This window comes from Marmota monax, unplaced genomic scaffold, assembly GCF_021218885.2.
Source record: "Marmota monax isolate L192 unplaced genomic scaffold, Marmota_monax_Labrador192_F-V1.1 WCK01_AAM20220418_F8-fsc00031, whole genome shotgun sequence".
Taxonomy (NCBI): domain Eukaryota; kingdom Metazoa; phylum Chordata; class Mammalia; order Rodentia; family Sciuridae; genus Marmota; species Marmota monax.
In genome coordinates, this window is record NW_026695197.1 from 3,684,369 (window position 1) to 3,695,366 (window position 10,998).

Sequence of the window (10,998 nt, forward strand, 5' to 3'; positions counted from 1 at the left end):
CCCCTCTCCACTGCTGAAATGTTCCCAGGGCTTCCTGTTGTTACTAGAATAAAATCTAATGGCTTTTCCATGGCTTTCAGAAATGCTTCATGATCTGGTTTTTGCCTACCTCACCAACTTCATCTTAGTCTGCTCTCCCCACTAATCCCTATGGTTCAGCCATTGTGGACTTTAGGTTTATTAAACACACCCAGGAGATAGACCCTGCATCTTGGCACTTTCTTTTTCTTCTATTTAAAAAACTCTCCCCAGAGCTGGGCATGGTGGCAAATGCCTGTAATTCCAGCAATTCAGAAAGCTCAGGCAGGAGGATCACAAGTCGAAGGCCTCAATAACTCAGTGAGACCCTTTCTAGGCGGAAAAAAAAAAAAAGGTGGTGGTGTGGGGCTATTGATGTGGCTCAGTGGTTAAAGGCCACATCAGTCCCCCATACAAAAAAGAAAATAATATTTATCTCTTCAAAAATTTATCATTCCTTTATGATGAAAACATAACTTTGCCCCCAATGATTGATCAATGTCTCCCCAACCTTCCCTCCTCTATCATGAATAAAAGTGATTAAAAAAAAAAAAAAGCATAATGCACCAGATGCAGTGGTACATGCCTGTGATCCCAGTAACTAGGGAGGCTAAGGTGGGAGGATCACAAGTTTGAGGCCAGTCTCAGCAACTCAGTGAGATGCTGTCTCAAAGTAAAATAAAAAGGGCTGGGGTTGTAGATTAGTGTTAAAACACATCTGGCTTTAATTTCCAGTAGCAGAAAAACAAAGCATCATTAACAACACCAAATAATAATAATAATAATAATAATAATAATAATAATAATAATAATAATAATAGTAATTTTATTATATAGAGGTCATAAAAGTTATTAAAAATTCTAAAACCTCAGTATTCCTGCTTAATCTCTTCTTTTCCCCATTCCCTGCCCCTTCTCCCCACCATCCTCCTCCTCCTCCTTTTTATTCTTCACAAGGTAGCTAAGTCCCTACCCCTTTTTATTTTAATTTGAGATAGGGGCCCACTAAATTGCCCAGGCTGGCTCAAATTTGTGGTCTACCTGCATCAACCTCTCAAATAGCTGGAATTATAGGTGTGGGCCTCCAAACCTAGTGGAGCTGAATTTCTTTACGAAACAAAGTGGAAGTACAAGTTGGTAAAAATACCTCAGTGGATAAATAAGCAATGAATATAAAGACATGGTTAACAATGGAGAAACAGCTGGCCAAATCCACACAAATAAAATATCCAATTGCCAGTAATCAGATATTAACTTGCACACTGTGTGATATACTGTTTTTCTCTTTCAAGACTTGTGGATCAGGGAAGGAAGCATAGCTCAGTGGTAGAGAGCTTGCCTAGCATGTGTGAAGCCTTGGATTCAATCCCCAATTCTGTGAAATAAATAAATAAGAGTGTGTTTGCTGAGTGCAGTAGCATACGCTTATAATCCCAGCAGCTTGTGAGGCTGAGGGATCACAAGTTCAAAGCCAACCTCAACAATTCAGTGAGGCCCTAAGCAACTCAGCAAGACCCTGTCTCTAAATAAAATATAAAAAAGGAGGGATGTGGTTAAGTGCCCCTGGGTTCAATCGCTGGTACCAAAAAAATAAAATATAAGAGTGTGTTTAAAAAAAAAAAAAGAATTGAAGAGTCCAGCTTCTCATTGTGTCATCTTACAGTGGGGAGAGAGGGATAGAGAGAAAAAGGAAGAGAGAAGCTGTGTGGGATCTATTCATATAGGAGCACAAATCCCATCATGAAGGCCCCACTCTCATAAATTCATCTAACCTGTCAGATCAGGCGAGGCGGGCAGCGACCAAGGGAGGCAGATTTAAAAGGGCCGCTGAACGAGGCTTTACTGAGATATCACTCCCGTATGGACCTCATCAGACCTACAGAGTGGACAGGAGAAGGGTCTGAGGAGAAACCGCGTGGAAGCTCAACCGTACTGGACTTTTATGGGGCTTACAGCAGGAAGGGAAGGGCTTGGGACAGGAAAAGGTGTTTTTAGGTTCCCTTGTCCCCTTGGAGTTGGTCAGGGGAGTTGGCTGAACTCCAGGATTGGCCAGGGGGTCCTGCTGATTGACAGGGGTTAGTCAGGAGATCTTGCTGATTGACAGGCGATTCTGTGGCATCTGATTGGTGTTCTTTTACCATGAGGGATGCTTTGTTCTAAGTCACCACCAAGTCACCACCAAGTTACCACCAAGTTGCCACCACCGACCTAAGATAACCCACCCAAAGCCTCAATCTCCAGTACAATTACATTGTGGGTTAGGGCTTCTTTGTTAAATTTGCTTTGTGTGTTGTGTGTGGGGACTGTTTTTTTTTTTTTTTAAACCAGTCATTGAACCCTCTTCCTCATCCTCCTCCCCTTCTTCCTCATCCTCCCCCTCTTCCTCCTCCTCCTCTTCCTCCTCTTCCTCTTCCTCCTCCTCCTCTTCCCCTCCTTCCCCTCTTCCTCCTCCTCCCCCTCCTTCCCCTCTTCCTCCTCCTCTCCCTCTTCCCCCTCCTTCCCCTCTTCCTCCTCCTCCCCCTCTTCCCCTCCTCCCCCTCTTCCTCCTCCTCCTCCTCTTCCTCCTCCTCCCCCTCTTCCTCCTTCTCCCCCTCCTTCCCCTCCTCCTCCTCTTCTTCCTCCTCCCCCTCTTCCCCCTTTTCCTCCTCCCCCTCCTTCCCCTCCTCCTCCTCTTCTTCCTCCTCCCCTCCTCCCCCTCTTCCCCCTCCTTCCCCTTTTCCTCCTCCTCCCCTTCTTCCCCCTCTTCCTCCTCCTCCCCCTCCTCCCCTTCTTCCCCCTCTTCCTCCTCCTTCCCCTTTTCCTCCCCCTCCTCCCCTTCTTCCCCCTCTTCCTCCTCCTCCCCCTCCTCCCCCTCTTCCTCCTCCTCCTCCTCCTCCACCTCTTTCTCTTTCTTCTCTGCCATGAACTAACAGCTTTCTTCCACCATGCTCTTCTTCCATTATTTCTTCCTCATCTTGGGTCCACAATAATGGGATCACTGAACATGAACTGAAACCTCTAAAATCATAAACCCAAAATAAACTTTTCTTCCTTTAAATTGTCCTTGTCAGATATTTTAGTCACAGTGACAAAAAGCTGACTAACACAGGAAGCAAAGAAATCGGTGGTCTGTGCATGCATAATCAAACTTCGTGGCTATTCATAGGAATCTTGTTCAGAGAATGGTGGTGTTAGCATGGTGGAGTTTTCAGCCCTCTAATGTAAAGAGATCACCCATCATATATTTACCTGCACAGACCCAAACAAAGGGTCAGTGGTTTCATTTGGGTTGAGATAGACTTTTGCAGCCTTCAAGGTCCTGAAAAATGTATCAGGTGATTGTTACCTTCATTACCCATATTTCAGAGGTGTTATCTATAGTAAAACTATGGGTACGTGACCCCTTAAGATTGGTGGTAAAAGCAAGTAACTGAAAGTAAATGAAAGTGGAGGATTTATTCAGATTTTCCCCTTGGCTTCAATATTGGAGATATGGTGCTAATTTCAAATGACAATGTACATTATAATTTCTGTATTAATTTGCTCTAGATTATATAATGTATTCTGCCACAGAGTCATCCTAGATAACCAAATAAAATTGGCTAAACCAGGTAACCAGGTAAAATGAAGAAATTGTTTAATTCTTATATCCAGTATGTTTGGATATACTTCTAAGCATATTTAACTCTTATCCCTTTGAAACATATATTAAAAAAATATAATATATACTATACATACATATATATATTTTTGGGGGGATACTGAAGATTGAACCCAGGGGTATATTACCACTGAATCAAGTGGTAATTTTTTTATTTTGAGAGAGTTTAAATGCTAGGGGTCAGGCTATGTGCTGAGGCAGGAATCAAATTTGTGATACTCCTGCTTTAGTCTCCCAATTTGCTGCATGTTCCACTGTTTCTGTCAAAACATTCTTAATAATGTATGCAAGAAGGTTAAAGGTTTGGGTTTTTTTTGGATCAAACCCCAGTGCCTCACGTGTGCTAGGCAAGCGATCTACCACTGAGCTACAAGCCCAGCCCCAGATTAAAGTCTTATATGCAGAGTTATAGTGCCTTTTGAGAATATTTCAAAGGTAGGTTTTCCAGAAAATTTGGTCTTGCAGCATGCTGTTTTTTAACTACATTAAAAAGAAAAAAAATTACTTTCTAATTAAAAAAAACAACAAAGTTATCAAATTCTTAGAAACAGAAGGTTGAATTGTGGTTGCCAGAGCTGCTACAAGGAAGGAAAGCAGATTGTTGTCTAATAGGTATAGAGTTTCAGTTCAGTAACATGAGAAGGTTCTAGAGCTTGTTGTACCACAAGGTGAATGTAAATAATTGCCATGTTGGGCAAAAGGTGCGACTTATAGAGTCCAGGGAGAGAAATAAAGAATGTCCACACGCTTCTGCCCTACTCAATGGTTTATTCACTCAAATCCCTCAATATAATTTCACTCTATAGGTTCTTAATCAAGAAAACAACAATCCTTAATGCTAGGCACTGTAATTGATATAATCAATTCACAACAAACAAACAATTCTAGATTAATTAATTCTAAGCACTTTGAGCACACTTAATCATGACAGGCTAGTGACAGACATTCCCTCTGCATGCTAAGTTCAAGTGTCAGATCAAAAGTCTCGAGCCTTAAGCTTTAAGTCCAGCAGATGCACATTCATTCAGACCATGGTGATCAGATAAGGAACCAAGGCAGGCTTCTCCTGGGGTGGAGGTGATGGCTGGTGGAGGAGAGGGTCATAGGGAAAAATTGCGGCTGTCACTAAGGTCAAGATGTGGCTGTAGAGTTTGAGAGTGATGAGGTAGATGCAGAGGATCAGCAAATGATGAACAGTGTTGGGATGTCAGTCCAGGTCCTCATCAGGTTCTCAGCGTGAGAGCACCAGTATCGCTGGCTGAATGTCTGTTCTTTTGCTCTATTATTTATACCAAATTTTGGGGCTTTTGACCCCCCTTTCAATGCCACCAGATTTCTCAGTGACATCATTTATCCTGGGGTTAAAACATCTGGTCTGAAGTTTATCAGGGTGGGGAGAAGTGATTTGTTTGTGCCTGAGGGCCATACTGGAGGGCCCCTTAGGTGTGCCTGGTAAGACTGCAGGTTTCAAACTGGAGTTGTTAAAATGGAGTTGCTTAGGCTCAGGCCTAAGGCCATCCTTACAATAATGCTACTGTGCTGTGCACTTAAAAATGACCAAAATGGTAAATTTCATATTATGTGGCTTTTTAACCACAATTAAAAAAAAAAAAAACTACAAATAAAAAATATCTTAGGCCAAATACCTTGGTATATATGTACATTTCAGTGATACCCAGTTTTGGAAATTATAATTGTCAGTGAAATTTAGGAAAGAATAAATGTCATCTTACTGGCAAAGATCTTGAGGTTTTAAAAATAAAGACTTAAATATAGAAACTGAGGAACACTACTCCCTGTTTCTAGTTTTTCACCCACTGTTCTCTTCAGACTTTTTTTCTTTTTAACCATAGGCTGATTTTTTTTTTCTCTTTTTGAAATTGGAGTATTATAAATATACATAATGATGAGATTCATTGTTACATACTCAGACATGCACACAATATAACAATTTAACTTGGCCAATAGCATTCCCCCTTTCCCTCCCTTAAGACTTTCTGATAAAGCTCAAAATACACAGCCTTGTTTGCTTTCTTCCCTCTCCCATTTTAAGGGGTTGTGCTGTCTTTGGGTATTTACTGGTTTGAGCTGCCAGTCAGGGTAGTGTCACCTCCAATTTAACTTAAGTACATCTTTCGGGCCCTTTCACCGATAGAGTCAGATTCTAAGGTCCTGGGAGTTAGGGTTTTGCCATGTGAATTGACAGGTGCAGGCACTATACAGCCTACAATTTCTATTATAGTTAAAATTTGTATATATTTATTGATTTTTTTTTTTTTTTGTGGTGATGGGAATCAAACCTGGGGCCTTACATGTGCTAAGTAAGCAATGAACCACATGTTGGTAAAGATGGCGCCCAGAGCGCTTCTCTTCCGGGAGCTTAGGTCCATGATGCACTGAATGGTGCGCGAACCATCACCTCCAGTCCCTGTGAATGGCATGAACTTTGAATGGCGCACCTCCGATCCCTGAAGTGGCGCCAACTCTCAGCTAATGAAGAAGTAGCAGCCCACTCTCCTTGCTCCTCCTCATCCTGAGTTAAGCCCATAAATATCAACACCCTGTTCATGTTCACTCTCTTGCTCTCCCTCTCTCTTACTCTCCCCTCTCTCTCCCCCCTCCTCTCTCTCTCTCCCCCTCCTCTCTCTCTCTTCCCCTTCTCCTCTCTCTCTCCCCCTCTCTCTTCTCTCTCTCCCCCACTTCGCTTCTGCGACTGGCCTCTACAGTCCTGCTAATAAAATCTCAGACAGGTAAACGGTTGTTTTGGCTTGTTGAGTTTACAGAGCTTTTCCACCATTCTTTACACCACTGAATTACATTCCCAGCCCTATTTTAAAATTATTATTTTTTCTTAATTTTATTTTATTTTGAGACAGGGTCTTGCTATGTTGCCCAGACCAACCTTGAACTCCTGAGCTCCAGCAATCCTCCTGCCTCACCCTCCTGAATAGCCCAGATTAGATGCATAGCATTGCTCCTGGCTAAAATTCTTTGTATTTTCTCTGTTCAAATTATTCCATGGACTGTCTCTCATGATTACACCAGACTGATAAATCAATTTGTGTTGCTTTTTCCCAATTACCTTAAATAAAATGCAATAAGAACTGTATACTCTCCTACTGAGATTTTCTTGGAAGTGCATAGAGAATGCTGAGGTTCAGGTCAAGAAGGTAATTATTTGTTGGACTGAAGGACAGAAGTCAGTTTTTTCGATTTACTTCCGTTTCTGTTTCGTAAGTTAGAAATGCTGACTAGGAAAGTGTAAGAGCCTGGCTGGCATCTGCAAGAGGAAAGAACTAGTGCAACAGAGGGCTTGGGGAATCCCAATTCTCTGAGCCATTCCAGAGTGACTCATATTGGCTTTCTTCCTGACAAAGGATACATCACTGCCATTTTATTAAAGTACATTGGACTGGAATCCAGTTTGAGGGCAATGGTGATCCTTTAGAGTTTAGCAAAGAAGAGCTCTCTGCCAGCCCATCAGCTTTCTTCATCCACATCTTCATTTCCTGAGATAAACTTTGTCCAGCAGAGTACCCTGTGCTTCCCCAGAATAATTGCTAAAACACAGAAATCCCCTTGGTGTTGGTTAGCCTTCAATATTTAGTTTAGTAGTCCTTCAGGCCTGACAAAGTTTTTGGTATTTGTTTTTGGGAAGTTCCACTAAAATGAAACTGATAGTTTTATTTATAATAGGGCTGTGATTCATAAAAACTAATATTCCTTAGAGTACCTCAGGTCCTCATTTCCAAACTCTGATACCTTAAAAAAAAAAAAAAGGAAATGGAAATGCAGGGCTAGGGGTATAACTTAAATGGGAGAGAGAGCATATGCCTAGTGTGTGCAAGGCCTTGGGCTTGGATCCTCAGCCACACACACACACACACACACAAAAAAAAAAAAAAAAAAAGAAAGAAAGAAAAGGGTTACATATGAAATATACCCCTCCTGCTACAATTTAAATTTAAATCTAAAATGTTCCCCCAAAACCATGTATTAAATGCTTAGTCCTCAATTTGGCACTATTGGGAGGAATCTTTTAAAAGTGGGGTCTATTGGGAAATCTTCTGATCTTTGGGGACCTGACCTTGAAGCAAGTGGTGGAACCATGCCCCTTTCTTTTTCTCTCTTCTGCTTCCCAGCTGTAACAAGGTGAGTGGCTTGTTCTACCATGTACCCTCTCTGTGATGTGCTGTTTCACCAAGACTGATTGGCCCAAAAGCAATAGGGTCAACCGCATGAACTGGAACCTTTAAAACTGTGAGCCTTTCCTCTTTTTAAGTTGATTACCTAAGATATATTGTTAAAGGAACAGAAAGCTTACTACCATCATTGCCTCTCCCCAAATAAAATAGTTCACGTAATGTCCTTTTCTTTCTTTCTTAGTTAATTAATTAATTTTTTGTGGTTCTGGGAATTGAACCCAGGGCTTTGAGCATGTTACCTCTCTACTAGTGAGCCATACCCTCAGAACTTCTAATGTCTTTTTAGATGTTTTCCTGCCAATAGAAATGTTACCAGCTGGCAATATTGGAGGATCCAGTTGACAGCAGAATTCTCACTACTGCCATCTTCCCAATGAAGTCCACAGACTAGGCAGTTCTCTGTTTTGCTTTGTTAACTGTCCAACCACATATGGTACATGTCCTGCGGTTTCTTCCCATTTCCCCATGTTCTAAATGGAAAATTCCATTGTAGTTGTATTTGTTCTTCATTGTGGTACCAGAGGTGGTTAACAGGGATTACATTTATGAATTAGTCTAAGATTGCAAGATCATGAAATGTCAAAACTGGATCAGATTAAGACTCAAGTAAAGGAAATATTTGGAAATACTGGACTGGGAAAATAGTGGTCTTATGACATTGTCTCTAGAAAAATGGTTGGAAGGGACTTTGGATTATTTCCTTTTGCAAAGATAGTACATGCCTATTTAGTGAGTGTGAAGGCTGAAATAATTAAACTTTATGTACAGAAAGAGAGTTACTTATGTTACTGAAGAAGGGTTTTTCTGGTTTCTTTAAAACTTAAGATTTTGATTTTTAAAACTGGTGTAGGCTGGTTGCAGTAGCACATGCCTATAATTCCAGTCTCAGGAGGCTGAGGCAGGAGGATCACAACATTGAGGGCATCATCAGCAACTTAGTGAGGCCCTGTCTCAAAACAAAAAGTAAAGAGGACTGGGCATGTAATTCAGTGGTAAAGCACCTCTGGATTCTATCCCCAGCCTAACAAAACAGCAGCAATGAAACTAGTGTTAGGCTTTGCTTCCACTGTTACACCAGAACTAATCTTGTTATCTTTGCCTCTGTCATGGATATGAGGACAGCACAGAACAATGCCTGAGGATGTTAAAAAAAAAAAAATCAATAAATGTTTGAAGCAAGGGAAAGATAAAAAGGAAAAAGATTAGAGTGGGAGAAGAGAGGAGAGAAATAGAGGAGGGGGGAGAGACAGATCTTTTAGCTTCAACTTTACATTCTTTCTCTCAAAAATTAAAAAAAGCTGGGCGCCATGGTGCATGCCTGCTATCCCAGTGATTCAGGAGACTGAGGCAGGAGGATTGGGAGTTCCAAGCCAGCCTTAGCAATTTAGCAAGGCCCTCAACAATTTAGTGAGACCCTGTCTCTAAATAAAATATAAAAAAAGGGCTGGAGATAAAACATGAATTAACTTGTTGAAATGTCTGCCATCATTGGTCTTTAGAGTTTTGCTTCCAAGGGCAGTATTAAGAATGCCTGTTTTATTGCTGGTTTGCTGTCTTTCTAGCGATTGATCTCTGTGTTTGGGCAAGGCAGAAGGTGGCTGCCTTGTCTCACAGCTCCTGGTTTAATCTACCTTAGAAGTTAAGGCAGTTAATAAAAACTGAATTGAATATTGGAATCTCAGTTCCACTTTCTTGGAGAGAGAGTGGGGTTGGCATGGGTTGAGACTATATACAGATGTATTCTAGTTAACTGTACCATAAAAGCTGGGTTTCACGGGATAAACAGGGCCACTGGAGCTACTAATATGAATATTATTAAAAATGGCAGCTGTACAACAGTATGTAAAAATACTGCTGATATGAAATTGAATGGCCAGCATCTTGGAGTTTAGGTCAGTGGTATAGTACTCCAGGGATCAATTTCCAGTAGAGAAAGTTAAATGGCATGAAAATGCATATCAGTAATGATATTTATGAATTAATTGAAATTTAACTGTCCCACACTAGAGTGTGATAAAGAAGGGTAGATTCTTTTATTTTCTATAATTTAATCTCACTTTTGAATTTCCATTTATGCTAATTCACAGAAGTATGAGAAGAGAATTTAAACTTGCATTGGAAAGTGACTCAGTTACTTCTCTCTGGGGAACAGGAACCACTTTTGCAGCATTTCTCACTTGCCTCCTGTCTCCTTCTTAAGTTTTTTTTTTTTTTTTTTAGAGAGAGAATTTTAATATTTATTTTTTAGTTTTCGGAGGACACAACATCTTTGTTTGTATGTGGTGCTGAGGATCGAACCCAGGCCACACACATGCCAGGCGAGCGTGCTACCGCTTGAGCCACATCCCCAGCCCTTCTTAAGTATTGATTCAGTTAGGCAGAGGGAACAGGGTCCAATCAGGAAGTGGAGTTCACAACTGATAGTTCAGTAAAGAACGTTTAATTAAAACTAATTAAAAAGAACCTACAAGAGCTAAAAGTCTAAGAGTGACAGTAAGGTAAACACCAAGTTACTGAGAACAATCAGGGACTGCCTAGCAGGAAGTGGGACCATCAAGGAAAGCACCATCTTGGGAAGCCAAAACTACAGAAGAAATGGAGCCACGGCCAGAAGCAAAGGGAGAGGGAGAAATACATTGGTCTTCCTTCCTTCAGATCTCTCATCAGTGCTTCCCATTGGCTCAATGTAGCCAGAGGTCAGTTCACAAGGGAAACTGGGAAACAGGGTCAGTTCCAGCAACACAGAGCAGAACAAGGAAAAGGGTAGGAACATGTATCTGATTGTTACTGAACAAATGCCTAACTCAGATATGTTCGGCAACAAACGAAAGTAGAACCAACTGAGAATGGCTTAAATGAGAGAATGTTTATTATTTAGTTTAACAGAAAGGAGGTAGGCCAGTTCCTGATTAGATTAATGGAATGGCTCAACTACATCTTTCTATCCCTTAGCTCTGCCATCTTGTGTACATTGGCTCATTCTTCCTGTATTTTCATGATGCTTGCAGCAATTTCAGGCAGCACATATAGATACAGAAACATATGGATATGGTTGTGCGATTGTTTTTATTCTCAGTTTTTTTTTTTTTTTTTCAGAGTTGAAGTTTGAACCCAAGACCTTGCACATGCTAGGTA